Source organism: Schistocerca piceifrons, chromosome 3 (assembly GCF_021461385.2).
Source record: "Schistocerca piceifrons isolate TAMUIC-IGC-003096 chromosome 3, iqSchPice1.1, whole genome shotgun sequence".
NCBI lineage: Eukaryota > Metazoa > Arthropoda > Insecta > Orthoptera > Acrididae > Schistocerca > Schistocerca piceifrons.
This window is the reverse complement of record NC_060140.1, coordinates 307,889,792-307,905,405: the sequence shown is the minus strand read 5'-3', so window position 1 is coordinate 307,905,405 and position 15,614 is coordinate 307,889,792. Positions and strand designations below refer to the sequence as shown.

Below are 15,614 nucleotides of genomic sequence, written 5' to 3'. Positions count from 1 at the left end.
GGTCAAGGGATGTGTTCAATTCCCATTTTGTGGGATCGGGAGCTGCTGTTGAGCTATATAAGTCAAGGGAAGTGTCCGATTCCAGAGGATGTGTTGAGTGGAATTTGGGGAGTTTTGTGTTGTGTGGTTTGGTATGGTGGCGTGTGTCTAAATTTGTTTATATTTACTTTGTCCCCACCCAGAAAACCCCAAATTACCACACTTGTCCTGTTAGTTTCATCAGGTTTTTTGTGGACTGTGTCTGTGTGTTGGTTTTTCAATGTATTTTCGTGTTTGTGGTCATGTTTACATAATGGTGTCTTAGGCGCCATATTGGAGTCGTAGTGTATGGTCGTTTCCGCCATATTTGTGACGTCATGGGTCAAAGCAGACAGGTGGAATCGGATGCTTCTGTATTTCTGTTTATATAGTACTTTATAGGCATACAAAATGTGGAAAAGTCAAAGTTTTATATTCAGTCCAACCAGAAATAACTAGCCCAAACTTAAAAAAATAAAATTTTTAAAATTTCAAAAATCTATTAAAAAAATTAAGGAAACATTTGTCACTGTTCTTGCTCTATGTAAGGTTAGTAGTTTATGAAATGTAACTAGAGAGGGGGAAAAAAAACCTCTCCGATAAATCACTCCTTGACTGGTATTTTAGAGTTTAAAAAGAGTCTTTTCTAAATTTTCTATACCAAACTTTGGAGATCTTTTGACTATCTATTTTTGAATGTAAGGTATTTTAGGTAATAAACAGTTTTGTAGAGGAGACTTTGCTTAAAACAATCATGTCAATTGCAATGCTGTAACCTAATCCAGTGCATAAATATTCAAATTACCAATAATGTCTCCTAATTCAAAAATGTTGTGTGCTTACAAGTAAAAATGGCCACCAAATTCAGTACTGGTGCACGGTAAAATCTTTTTAAAAACTGTTTTGAACTTCTCAACTATAGGGTAATCACATAAAAAAACAGAATTTTTAAAAATGGTCAAGTAACTAACCTAATTTTTAATGGATCACTTCACTTTGATTGACCCACACATTTATACGCCAATTAGCTCTGTAGACAAAGAAATTGAAGAAATGTATGACTAGATAAAAGGAATTATTCAAACAGTCAAGGGAGACAAAAATTCAATTGTGATGGAGGACTGGAAATCGATAATAGGAGAAGGAAAAGGAAAAATAGTAGGCAAATATGGACTTGGGGTAAAGGAATGAAAGAGGAAACTGGCTGGTAGAAGAATGTAACTGTGGTGTCACCGCCAGACACCACACTTGCTAGGTGGTACCCTTTAAATCGGCCGCGATCCGTTAGTATACGTCGGACCCGCGTGTCGCCACTATCAGTGATTGCAGACCGAGTGCCGCCACACGGCAGGTCTAGAGAGACTTCCTAGCACTCGCCCCAGTTGTACAACCGACTTTGCTAGCAATGGTTCACTGACAAAATACGCTCTCATTTGCCGGGACGATAGTTAGCATAGCCTTCAAGCTACGTCATTTGCTACGACCTAGCCAGGCGCCATTACCAGCTACTACTGATATTATGAATAATGTACTGTCAAGAGCGACATTCACCATTTATGGATTAAAGTTAAGTATTCCACCACCTATGTCCGTTTTTTCTAAATTCTAATTTCCTTGTCCTGTTCCAGACCTCACGCCAGCCTGAGTGAGCTAAAACGCGTGCCTTTCGGCTTCTTCTAGTAACCCGGTGTTGGCTCTCCTGCCAACCCACAACATTTGGCGATGAGGCCAAACCGCGTTCTTATCGATATTGCCCTGATTTACTTGTGTAATGGTTTCGCCACCATCTCCAGATGTACTGTCCAAATTTTATCACTTACAGAATCAGCAGACACAGGCATTACTGGATGCCCTTGGACAGCTCGTCCAAGGTCAACACGCAATGCAAAACGATGCGGCAGCCGCCGCTCCACTGCTATCGCAGCCACAACACGCTGTTGCACCAACTTTTCAACCTTTTGATGCTGCACTGGAAAGCTGGATGGAGTGGTCACGCCAATTTGGATTCCATCTTGCCGCCTACAGAATTCAAGGTAACGAGCGGCAGCCCTTTTTGTTGTCCTCAGTAGGGGTGAAAACGTACCATGTGATAGTCAAATTATTTCCCCGACGCGACGTAGCAACTATGTCCTATGACGAAATTTTGTCTGCATAAGATGCATATTTCAAAGAATCAGTCAATGTAGTTGCGAAGCGGTATACCTTCTTTCGTACAAAACGTGCGGCAGGTCAGACTAATAGGGAGTGGGTTGCAACCTTGCAAGGCCTTACTAGGGATTGTGCTTTTGAGTGCCAATGTGGACTCCCTTATTCAGATACTATGGTACGTGATGCAATTGCACAGAACATTTCTGATGTTCGTATAAGGGAACAGATTTTGAAACTAGTCAATCCCTCCCTTCAACAAGTGATGAACATATTGGGTCGGCAGGACACACTTGACTTTGCTCGGGAATCATTTGAAACTTCACCAGCCGTGTGTCAGGTTAACTGGCCCGCCGGGCGAGCTGCACGGAGCAGTAAACAGCCCTCGTGCCCAGCCGCGCCGCTGCCGCCAGGCTCTCAGCCACGTGTACCGCGCCGGCAAGCAAATGCAGTGCTAAAATCATGCCCGCGGTGTGCTACTAGACATTCGCGTGAGAATTGCCCGTCACGCCAAGCTATTTGCTTTTTCTGTAATAAAAAAGGACATGTTCAGAGTGTTTGCCAGAAAAAGCTCAGATCAGACACTCACAACCATTCCAGGCCCTTTGCTTCACGCTGAATTCGAACCAAGGATACTCAGGCTCGGGAAACTTCGCCCATGGAAATTCATCTAGTCCATTCCACTCCGCCTAGTGCCACTCTCTCTAACAGTGACTGTGTTCGTCCCACAAATAGTGTGCGTCGACATCGTCGGCAATCCCGTCAAGTCGCAAGTGATTCTGTACCAGTGTCAGATCACATTACACGAGACAGTCACTCTTGTCGTCAGCAGGACGATAAACTTTTTGTAGACTTGGACATTATCGGCAAAGTGATACCATTCCAGCTCGATACCAGAGCTGCAGTTTCACTGATCAATCAAGACACAAACAAACAGCTGGGCACACCTCCGTTGCGTGCCACAAATGTTAACTAGTTATTCGGGTCAAAATATCCCAGTGTTAGGACAGTGCAGCCTTCTTGCAACATACAAAGGACAAACAAAACTTGTGTCATTTTACGTCCTTCGTTCTTCTTCTGCAGTGAACTTGTTTGGTTTCGATTTATTTCAGTTGTTTAACTTGTCTATAGTGAATCAGGTCCTATCAGTGAACCAGACTGTGCCTTCAGACAGTGTTTCTCGTCTATGTGAAGAATTTGCAGACATTTTTGCACCGGGCCTTGGTTGCGCTAAGAACTATAAAGCACATTTGGAAATGAAACTAAACGCGCAACCGAAATTTTTCAGAGCGCGCAATGTTCCCCACGCATTGCGTGATGAGGTCGCAAAAACATTACACGATTTGGAATCACACGGTGTAATCGAATGTGTGCAGGCTTCTCTCTGGGCATCACCCTTAGTAATTTTGCCAAAACCTTCGGGAAAACTGAGACTTTGTGTGGACTTCAAGGCAACAGTGAATCCACAACTAGTGATTGCAACTTTTCCTTTACCCCGCCCGGAAGATCTTTATGACAAACTGTGCCCGGCGAATATTTTTCGAAGTTGGACCTAGCAGATGTGTACTTGCAAATACCGGTGGACGAAGAATCCCAGCGCGTTTTGGTGGTTAACACGCATCTTGGTTTGTATTGCTTCAAACGACTGCCATTCGGGTGTGCATCCGCCCCAGCATTGTTTCAGCAATATCTACAAACTGTTTGTGCGTCGGTCCCTACTGCATAAAACTATCTGAACGATATTGTGATCTCCGGAAAGAGGGAAGCAGAACATTTAGCCAATCTCAGAACATAATTTCAGGTCCAGAATGAGATTTTCACTCTGCAGCGGAGTGTGCGCTGATATGAAACTTCCTGGCAGATTAAAACTGTGTGCCCGACCGAGACTCGAACTCGGGACCTTTGCCTTTCGCGGGCAAGTGCTCTACCAACTGAGCTACCGAAGCACGACTCCCGCCCGGTACTCACAGCTTTACTTCTGCCAGTACCTCGTCTCCTACCTTCCAAACTTTACAGAAGCTCTCCTGCGAACCTTGCAGAACTAGCACTCCTGAAAGAAAGGATATTGGTAGAGCACTTGCCCGCGAAAGGCAAAGGTCCCAAGTTCGAGTCTCGGTCGGGCACACAGTTTTAATCTGCCAGGAAGTTTCATATCAGCGCACACTCCGCTGCAGAGTGAAAATCTCATTCTGGAAACATCCCCCAGGCTGTGGCTAAGCCATGTCTCCGCAATATCCTTTCTTTCAGGAGTGCTAGTTCTGCAAGGTTCGCAGGAGAGCTTCTGTAAAGTTTGGAAGGTAGGAGACGAGGTACTGGCAGAAGTAAAACTGTGAGTACCGGGCGTGAGTCGTGCTTCGGTAGCTCAGTTGGTAGAGCACTTGCCCGCGAAAGGCAAAGGTCCCGAGTTCGAGTCTCGGTCGGGCACACAGTTTTAATCTGCCAGGAAGTTTCATTATTTCAGGTCTTGCGACAAAATGGTCTTCGTTTGCGGAAGGACAAATGTGTGTTTTTTGCCCGGGACTTGCCCTACCTGGGACATGTACTCAATGCCCAAGGCATACATCCCAGTCCCGAGCACCTCTGTGCCATCCAAGACTTGCCTTCGCTGCAGAATTTGAAGCAGCTACAGAGTGTGTTGGGAAAAATCAACTATTATCATAACTATGTGCCGCACGCCTCTTCCATTTCAGCTCCGCTTCATCGCTTACGCCGTAAAGGTGTTCCGTTCTTCTGGACGACGGAATGTGAATGTGCCTTTCGCCAGTTGAAATTGGTGCTGCTTTCCAATACTTGCCTTACGCCATTCGATCCCTGGAAGCCCCTTTTGTTGATGGTGGATGCATCGGATTTTGGGATCGGTGCTGTGCTTGCACACAAAGATGGATCGCACGATCGCCCTATTGCCTTTGCGTCCAAATTGCTCTCGTCTGCGCAAAGAAATTATTCACAGATCGAGAAAGAAGAATTGGCTCTCGTATTTGGTGTTACAAAGTTTCATGATTTCTTGTATGGTCGTCACTTTACCATCATCACAGACCACAAACCTTTGACATGGCTTTTTCATCCGACCAAGCCTGTACCTCCACGTACAGCGCAGAAATTCATTCGCTGGTCTATTTTCCTCTCGCAGTACCGCTACGATATCTTGTATCGGTCCACTGCTAATCACGGAAATGCCGATGCGTTGTCCTGTTTGCCTGTTGCTGAGGATAGAGCATTCGATTCCTCCGAAATTGCTTGCATGTTCATTGATTCGGAAACCGATGACGTGGTCAAATCGTTTCCGATTGATTTTCGTCGTGTAGCTACCGCCACAGCTGCCAACCCTGTCCTTGCTACCGTTCTGCATTTTGTTGCTACGCAATGGCCCTTGTCAAAGTCACAGATCGGGGATCCGTTGGTTCGCCGATTTTTTGCTCACAAGGAGAGACTTTTTGTTCGACGTGGTGTTTTGTTGTTGCGTTCTGATAATGATCAGTCCAGGGTCATGGTTCCATGTTCGTTACAGTCCTCTGTCTTACAGCTTCTCCACCAAGGACATTGGGGTATAGTGAGAACGAAACAACTTGCTCGTCAGCACTGTACTTGGTTCGGAATCGATGCCGTGATTACGAATACTTGCTCATCTTGCATGGTGTGTGCCGAACAACTATCAGAACCACTGCGGAAATTCTTTGCATGGCCAAAAGCCACCTCCCCTTGGCAACGCTTACACATCGATTTTGCTGGTCCATTCTGGAATGCTCAATGGTTGGTTGTGGTAGATTCATTCAGTAATTTTCCTTTTGTTGTCCGAATGTCTTCCACGACGTCATCTGCCACCATCCAAGCGTTATTGAAGGTCTTCCACAGACTATTGTTTCCGACAATGGCCCACAATTCATGTCCGCAGAATTTCAGTCATTCTGCAAGGCCAATGGTATTCAACATCTGACGTCCGCACCGTTTTCACCACAGTCAAACGGTGCTGCTGAATGATTGGTCAGGACTTTCAAGTAACAGATGTTGAAGTTGAAAGAGTCGCATTCTCGGGAGGACGCGTTATTGCTCTTTTTGTCCTCGTATTGCTCTCAGCCCTCAGCCCCGAGATGGTCGCTCGCCGGCTGAGTTGCTCCACGGTCGTCATCATCAAACCTTGATGTCTTTGCTACATCTGCCACATCAGGTTCCTGTGCAGCGGCAGACACCTGCTTTTGTTCCAGGCGACATTGTCTACTATCGTCACTACCGAGGTACACGGCGTTGGCTCGAAGGGCGCATTTTTCGCAGCCTCGATCGCGCTATGTATCTGGTTTTGGGGGCCTCTGGTGAGGTGCGCTGGCATCTCAACCAGCTGCACCTCTGCCGTTGCATGGGATCAGCCGCTCGTCGTCTGCTTTCAGCGACGGCGCCGTCCGGTCAGCACCCTGGGGACCCATCTACTGGCTCGCCTCAGCCCCAGGCGTTACCGACGCTGCCTTCCATTTTGCCCCATGGCGACGCACCGCCGCCTGTTCTCCCGCCGGTGACGCCCGCCGTGGACGCGTCGCTGCAATCGCCGGTCGCCTCCCTGGGTCACGCACCGCTTATCGCTTTCCATGACCAGTTGTCCTCCGACTTGGAACTCTTGCCCGCTCTGGACCGTATGTCGTCTTCGCCCGTCAGGTGCCCCAGCCCGATGCAGGTCGACCCTTCGGCCCCTCCTGTCTCTCTGCGGGCGCATAGACTGCATGTTGGCGTGCACCCTGGAGCAGGTTTTCAGGTGTTTCCTAGCTCCCCACGGTCCCAATGGCAGGGTGCGGGTGGCACAGCCTCACCTATTGTTAGGCTCCCCACCTCGTCGCATACGTCAACATGGGGTCCTCCGCACGGCGGGCGGAAGCCTTATAACACAACCGTACGCCGATTTGCAGGGGAGGAATGTGGTGTCACTGCCAGACACCGCACTTGCTAGGTGGTCCGTTAGTATACGTCGGACCCGCGTGTCGCCACTATCAATGATTGCAGACCGAGCGCCGCCACACGGCAGGTCTAGAGAGACTTCCTAGCACTCGCCCCAGTTGTACAACCGACTTTGCTAGTGATGGTTCACTGACAAAATATGCTCTAATTTGCCGAGACGATAGTTAGCATAGCCTTCAGCTATGTCATTTGCTACGACCTAGCAAGGCGCCATTACCAGTTACTATTGATATTATGAATAATGTACCGTCAAGAGCGACATTCACCATGCCTTTCAGCTTCCTCTAGTAACCCGGTGTTGGCTCTCCTGCCAACTCACAACAGTAACAATTCCAGTTCCAAATAAAGCAGGTACTGACAGGTGTGAACAATGTCTAACAAAGTTTCATAAGTCATGGCTGCAAAATACTAATATGAATACTTTACAGAAGAAGAAGAAGAATGGAAAAACTGGTAGAAGCTGACCTCGGGGAAGATCAGTTTGGATTCCAGGGAAATGTAGGAACACATGGGGCAATACTGATCCTACGACTTCTCTTAGAAGATGGATTAAGTAGAGTCAAACGTGTGTTTATAGCATTTGCAGAGTTAACTTTTAACAATACTGACTAGAACATAATCTTTAAAATTTTGAAGCTAGCAGAGGGAAATACAGGGAGCAGAAAGCTATTTACCACTTGTACAGAAACAAGACAGCAGATGTACGAGTCAAATGGCATGAAATGAAAACAGTGATTGAGAAGGAAGTGAGACAGAGTTGTAGCCTATCACCATTGTCAGTCTGTATGTTGAGCAAGCAGTAGAGGAAACCACACAAAAATTAGGAGTAGGATTTAAGGCTCACAGAGAAGAAATAACTTTGACGCTTGTCAGTGACATTGTAATTCTACGACGCAACAGAAGACTTTGAAGACCAGTTGAACAGAAAGGGCAGTATCTTGAAAGGAGGATGTAAGATGAACATCAACAAAAGCAAAACAATGACGATGGAGTGTAATCGAATTAAATCTGTTGATGGTGAGGAAATGGGATTAGTAAACATGACACTTTCAAGTAAGAGATTAATTTTGCTATCTGAGCAGCAAAATAACTAAGTATACACAAAATAGGGAGGATATAAAATGGCATGAGAAGTGTTTCTCAAGAATAGAAATGTGTTAAAACTTCATATAGATTTAAGTATTAAGAAATCTTTTCGGAAGGTATTTGAGTGCAGCGATGTACAGAAGTGCAGTACAGAGACAACCAGAATAGTCACTTTTGAAATGTGATGCTACAGAAGAAGGCTAAAGATTAAATGGGTGTATCGACTAACTAATGAGGAGGTACTGAAAAGAATTGTGGAGACAAGAAATTTGTGGCAGAGGTTGATTAAAGGAAGCAAGACACATTCTGAGATGTCAAGGTCTCACAAGTTTAATACTGGAGGGAAGTGCGTGTGTATGGTGGTGGTGGTGGTGGTGGTGGTGGTGGGGAGGGGGAGGCAAAAACTGTAGAGGAAGAAATACCAACTTGTGAAATATTTAATACTAACGAATTTGAATGCAAAATTCGTTATTAGGTTGCCGATCAATACAAACACAAAACTCTTAACGAATTTCTTGACGCAGAAGTACACGACACTTTTCTACATTGTATATAAAACTGGGTCAACAAAGTGATTATGAAGAAGGCATATGATAATGCCCCATTAAACAATCTTTGGAAGAAACAAAACAATGATCACTTACAAGAGCTTATCACCAGTATCAGATCACATTAGTGGGCCCATAGGCAATGGGGACGAATACGAAAGACGAAAACAGGTATTTCTGACCCACTTTTAGTATGCTAACAGAATCAAATGCAACCAGTAAAAACTAGAGTCTATAGTTATAAAGACAAGACTGAGTGGTATCAATTTCAAACACTCAAAACACCTGAACTCTGAAAACAATAATTAGCACCACTAATAAACAACTGACCATTTTGTACTTGCAAACACCTGACCATTTTGTACTTGCAAACACCTGACCACTTTGTACTTGCAAACACCTGACCACTTTGTACTTGCAAACACCTGACCACTTTGTACTTGCAAACACCTGACCACTTTGTACTTGCAAACACCTGACCACTTTGTACTTGCAAACACCTGACCACTTTGTACATGGAGAGTAGTGGGTCTCGCACTTTCTCTTACGCACTGTGGCAGAAGGCTTTATCCAGAGGATAAAATTCTACAGCCTTGCATCTCACACTAACATAGAATCCTTCCAGTTCTCATAGTTAAAAAAAAAAAAAACTTTAACCCTGCATGTAATATATCATTATTCTAACAATTTATGAGAGCCAAACAAAGGATCAACTTGAATGAGCTGCACACACTAGCAACAAACTTCTACATAAGAATACAGAACAATCCATGAAACCATTCCTCAATCCAACATGATAATATTTTCATAAAAATAATTCTAATAAAACTGTAGTAATGACAGGAATATGTCAGTGAAAGGAATTTAAAACAAGTTTTTGACTGATATACTTGGCTGAGAGCATTAGCCCATATAATGCCGGAAGTAGAAGATCGCTAAAAGAAAGTGACATGCAGTGACTGGCACATCTGAAAATATGATGAACACCACCCACAAACCTGTATTATGGAGCCTATTCTTATGCTCTACTTTGAAATAATTTAAATAACCTGGTAACCAGCTTTGTCCCAACACACTTATGTCAAACCCTATAGCCTAATAATACAATTTCACAGAAAGCAGTCTTTTACTGTCTTTACTCTGAACCCCTTTGAGTGTGTATGAATATCTGTAAGTACGGCTTGTGTTACCAGAGATGGCATAGGACTTATTTATAGGTGTAAGACAGCTGACTGAGCTGATAAAGACAAAAACTAGTAGTTACATCGGGAGTGTGTCCACATACATCATTTCTTCGTCCACCTGCTTTCTGTGTCAACCACATCACGCACTAATTAACAACCCTTACGGCAATACTATAATATGTTCAAACAACCGGTTCCAGTGCAGCCTATAAATGAAAATGATTATACGAGAAACACTATTTAATAAGCTTACGTGCCATGTGTGAAACGAACATAATTCACTCATGCGATCTGAACCATAAACACAAAATTCACATACATCAATTTAAACCGTAGCATATTTCACTCACCTTATACGCTACTTGCCTTGTATCTTCAAAGTCTTGCAAGCATCAAACGCTCAAGTCCACTCAACATTATGTGTTTCTTAAGGCTCGCCGCCGCCAGAAACGTTTCAGTTCACATTGTTCATGGGAGGGTAACGATTAATACTTTTCTCTTCCAGAGACTTATCTATGACGCCACACTTCAATCTCCCAATTTTCAAATAATAAATACAACTTCTAAAGCGCATTTTAATGTTTGCATATGTCAATGAGCGATTTACTCATTTTAAAATATGAATGCACAACTGGATGAAGGAAGAGTGGATATTTTTATCACAGCTGTCCTGTGGCATTTGTCACTCGCCTGTAAATGGGTGAAAAGTCGATGAAAGTACACGCACATTTTCTTTCGTATCACCTGCTCACGATCACACCTGCACGCAAACTTCAACACAATACCTTGTTATTTACTTCGTATCACAGCATACAAAATCACATTCTACCAACGCTGCCTCCATCACAGATACTTGACAAACAGTTCAGTCATCTCTGCATTCGCAACGCTGCCTCGATCGATTACTTCTCGCCAACAATTTGTTCCACTTGAGCTAAATTTTCTATATAGAGTACAAATACATTGTATTCTGTTTCCGCTATACAATCACTAAGGCTGCACTTACGGTATAATTGTCATCCTCAGTGCAACATAAAACACGTAATATAGTTGTTCCGTAACTCGCCTTCTTACACAATTACTGCACTAAATTTCCTCTACACATTTTCTTCACTAAAAAATGTAAGTCGAAGCAACTTTCTTGATATAGTTGCTTAAAATTTCCTTTCTTCTCATAGTGCATTCATATAAAGATATATTATCAGTAGCTCCTATCGCTTTCCGAAGATTCGATGACTGTGTATGTAATGGACTCTTCAGTATGAATATCAAGGAACCTCGACAAAATTAAATAATTTCTCTCTAACAAAATTATTTTGTAAATTTTATAAGATTGTTTTCTTTTTCTTCTTCCAGATTCACTTATAGTGCCTTATACAGAAGCAAGACATCGGGGAAAGACTGAGTCTTCAGTAAAATATTTCGTAACGTTTGCCCCATCTCGTTATAATGAACAACAGTGGTTACAGTTCGAATCACTCATTTATGCAAATTTAGTTTTTGTCATTAGTTTGAAATTTCTGAAGATGCACGTTTATTTTGTAAATAAGCAAATTTCTTCTTAAATATATACTCGTAGTTACAAAACTTTTCTTCTAAGTAAGTCGTTCAGAATCATAATTCGTTCACCTCCTCGTTACCGATAATTGCTGTCCACTGAACTGCTTCAGTACAATGCACTATGAACTGAATCTTTTGACAGAAAGACGAATTCGAACATTTTCTTCTACAGCACTTACAGAGTTAGTTATGAATAGAAATTATTTTATTTTTTACTTTTATAACAAAGAACAAAGGGGTCTTGACAATATTACTGTGATCTTTCTCAGGGTCCTGGCCGCCTGTTAGCAGATCGCAGTGACCAGCACTACGAATGTGTACCTCAAGTGAAAAGGACGGTATCCCGTTTCCTCCAATCCCGTTAATTCCAACTGAAACAAATATAGACATATGTGCATAGATTTAAAGGCAGTTGTATTACACATATGAAAACATTAATTTTTACCTGTCGTCACTCATGTATCAAAGACAGCAACGTTATCTGCGGTAATATGTGAAATAAAATGATCGGTTAGCACTTTGGTGCAGAAACCCCGTCTTGAGTTGTTTTTCCACTTGCTGCAAGTCCTTCTATTTAACGCCACTTCGGCTACTTGCGCGTCGACGAAGAAGAGATGAAATGATGAAAGTGACACAAACAACCAGGCTCCAAGTGAAAAGAAATCTCCAAGCCTACTAAAAATCAAACCTGAGACCTCGCGATCTAGAGGCAGCGATGCTGACCACTAGACCACGAGCTGTGGACGCAGTGATCTGTAACACTACACAAATGATAGATTTCTACGAAAACTGTCAAAGCTCATACCATGTTCCGATCACATTCGATCACATTGGTAATTTATAAACAGTGTCTAAGTGTTTGCTAAGTACACATGTAACCTAACGATCTCAAAATGTGTCCAAGATGTCTCTTGATTATGATAATGGTAATACACTGCTTTAGAGAATCACTAAATTTTGTTCCAAATTTTTGTCCTATGTATAATCACTTTCTTATGTGTTGATCAGTTTAGATATCAAAGTGTAACAACTGAAGAATTTAAGAGATGCAGCAAGCTTAGTTTAAAGTAAAGTATGTAATGTTCGGCAAAACATTACACCAGTGACAAAAGTCCAACTGAAACTGCCATTCTTGGGCACTGAATGAGTTAATTGCTGTATTGTAAACGGCTGGAAATAACACTGACTGCTGGAAAACGACTGTAATGGCTGGGCTTCAGAGATAAATGTACCAGAGGTATCAAAAGTACCTTAGCTATTACCCTCTACTGTGAACAACAATGTCTCCTCATCCGGAGATATTGGACATATCATTATTCTTCAAGTTGGTTGTGACTTTGGTGTCAGTGGCAGGTCTAGAGGGCTTCTACTAGGCAACCAGGGCACCTCCGGGTACTTCACCTTGCTCCCTAACTAACAGTTTTGAGGAGCAAGGTCAACATGGCAGGGGGATCTGTTAATCATCAGTTGTTCAAGCAATAATGCTACCTCTCAGGGAAGTTGCAGTAAGTAATGGGAAGCATCATCTTTGGCAGCTAATGAGCATGCCAGAAGGCATCATTCACCATCGTCAGAATACTAGATGGTGGTCATGTTTGGCGTGCTTACACAAAACACCATGAAATTATTAAATTATAGTGATCCTGCTTATACAGAAAAGCATGCATTTTGAGCACACACTATGATGTCACACACACATTAGTAATGTAAGGGTGATGTATATATGGTATGTAGCAAGAGTTTATTTGTTTAAATATCATGTTGTGGTTGATTAATTGTACTTACTTGTCTCCTACTGCTGGTGCTTCATGATGATCCTCTCACTTTGGTGAACTGAACAAGCACGGCACTGTCCACAAATATTCTATAGTAATAAATGTGGGAGGGGGAGCTTGATTCTTATTGGTCCAAAGAGAAAGGGGTGAGAGGAGGATTTTCTTGGGTGATAGGGGCATGGCAGAGTTTTTCATATTTTGGCAGCCTCTTGTCACGTTTCCAAGATACAAATAAACAGTAACGGAGGGATGTGATCATTTGTCAGTGTCCTTGCAGAACGTATAAGCAGGAGTGTGTCTGACTTTAAATATTTTTCGTTATGCCTTTTGCTGACACAATATGATTAACAAGTTGAGCAATATGGTAGTTTCATAACTAGAACTACATTATCTTATTTGTTTCAGTTGTAAATATTTGTCATGTATTATTGTTTTTCTGGCATGTTCTACATCCTGGAGGACCTCCTCACTATGTATAAATTGGAATGAAAATAAATCTAATCTATTCTAATCTAACTGTGCCAAATCTCCCTAGGCTAACCTTACATAGGTGATGGACACTGAAAGATTAACAGAGACATTCATGAAACAACCACAAAAAAATCCAGAGCATTTGTTTCGTCATAACAATAGTTTATTTTTTGCACAGTGTCATAGTTGGAGTAGATATTTGTGCAAAAATCAGTTAATATCATACATAACATTGAGATGTGGAGTGCTTACAGAAAAATGGCCAATACTTTGGTGCTAATTGTGTTAATTAAGACATTTCAAAGCCGCATTTTTGGACAGTTAACTATGGTAAAATTGGCTACAATTTTTAAGTAGGGTAGCACAAATACACAATTCACCTAGAGGAGTGAATGGTGTAACACTTTCCGACATTTTGTAGAATTTGAAATGAAGAAACCTAGTAACTCATAAAAACCCAATATAGGAATAATGTCCTGCTTTGTAATGAGTGTGTTGGATTCTTTCTCCTTACTGGACCAGTTTGTCAAAATTATTAGCCATTTTGCAAAATATCCCATTATGTCATTGATTTACTGTGTTTAACTACACACTGTAACATCAGAGTATCTTACGTTAATATGTAGGTTGGAACTTAAATAGTGGCAACACTGTTGTGGAGACACTATACAGTGGAATATACTATTGTCGCTGATAGCACACATTGTTGACATACCTACCTTACCTCTGAGCAAATGGACTCGCCCGTTCCGCGTCACAGGCGTGCGCACAATCGAGGGACACACAGCCACTTGTGAGCGAGCGGTCTAATGTAATGGTGTCACTGTGTTGTCGAAACAGGAACAACGAAGTTGGATCAAAATTGAATGTGCCAAAGGTCGTACAGCACGACAGTGTCATCAAGGTCTTCAAGAGGCGTTCAGGGAATCGGCATTGCCATACAGAACAGTGGTACACTGCGTAAAAGCTTTCAATGAAGGTCGGCAAACTGTGGCAGACATGCATCGAGCAGATCGTCCTAGCGTCTCTAAAGAAGAAGTGCATGCTATTGGCATGACAGTGATCGACGCCACACGATTCGTGAGCTCGCCCATGAGAACGGATTAGGGCAAACGACTGTGCTTCGCATCCTGAAGGAACGTCTGGGCATGCGAAAAATTGCATCACGATGGGTTCCGCATGACTTGACGGAAATGCGGAAATGGATGCGTTACGACGCTGCTCAGACGCACTTGGAGCGCTATGAGCGCGAAGGAGAGGCTTTCTTATGTCTTGCACTTTCTCTGCAATCCACCCATCATTTTGCACGACAATGCACGGGCGCATACAGAGCAAGCTGTGGCTGCTCTGTTCAGTCGATGGAACGGGGAAGTACTGTACCATCCACCATACTCCCCGGACTTAAGTTCTTGGGCCTTTGATTTGATTCTGAAAATGAAGGAACCACTTCATGGCATTCGCTTCAGAACTGTTCCAGAGATTCGACAGGCAGTAGACCGCTATATTCGCACCATCAGCAGAACACGCCCTGCTAACGGTATATTACGCCATCCACATCGCTGGCAACAGGTTCTACACAAGGCTGGTGACTACTTTGATGGACAGTGACAGGTGCAAACATGTAACATTATTGGAAAAGTAATTAATCAAATTCTTTATTATTATTATTTATAACAATGAATAATAATCCTGACTTCAGACAAACCTGATGCTCTCACTGTGGTGCACAGAACAAGAATGATGCTGCCCACACGTTTGCTCTATTAATCAAAGGGTAAGGGATGAGATAGAGCATGTTTCCTATTGGTCCAGGAGGACGAGAGAGAGGAGGGGGATGGAGTTCGAAGGCGTTGGGGGAGGGGGAGGTGACCTTAAATAAAATTCGC

At 42.9% G+C, this 15,614-nt stretch overlaps 1 protein-coding gene across 3 annotated transcripts in view; it reads right to left on the bottom strand.

Annotated features, from left to right (window-relative positions):
* The window catches only part of LOC124789698 (tyrosine-protein phosphatase non-receptor type 4), a 185,574-nt gene extending 174,804 nt beyond the window's left edge, over positions 1-10,770 (bottom strand). For 2 of the 3 annotated variants that reach the window (XM_047257144.1, XM_047257146.1), the window contains exon 1: positions 10,273-10,763. The gene's annotated coding sequence lies outside the window, so the exon portion shown is untranslated. Of the gene's footprint in view, positions 1-10,272 lie in introns of all 3 variants that reach the window. The other variant, XM_047257145.1, reaches the window with a different exon arrangement.
* Positions 10,771-15,614: the final 4,844 nt, after the last annotated feature.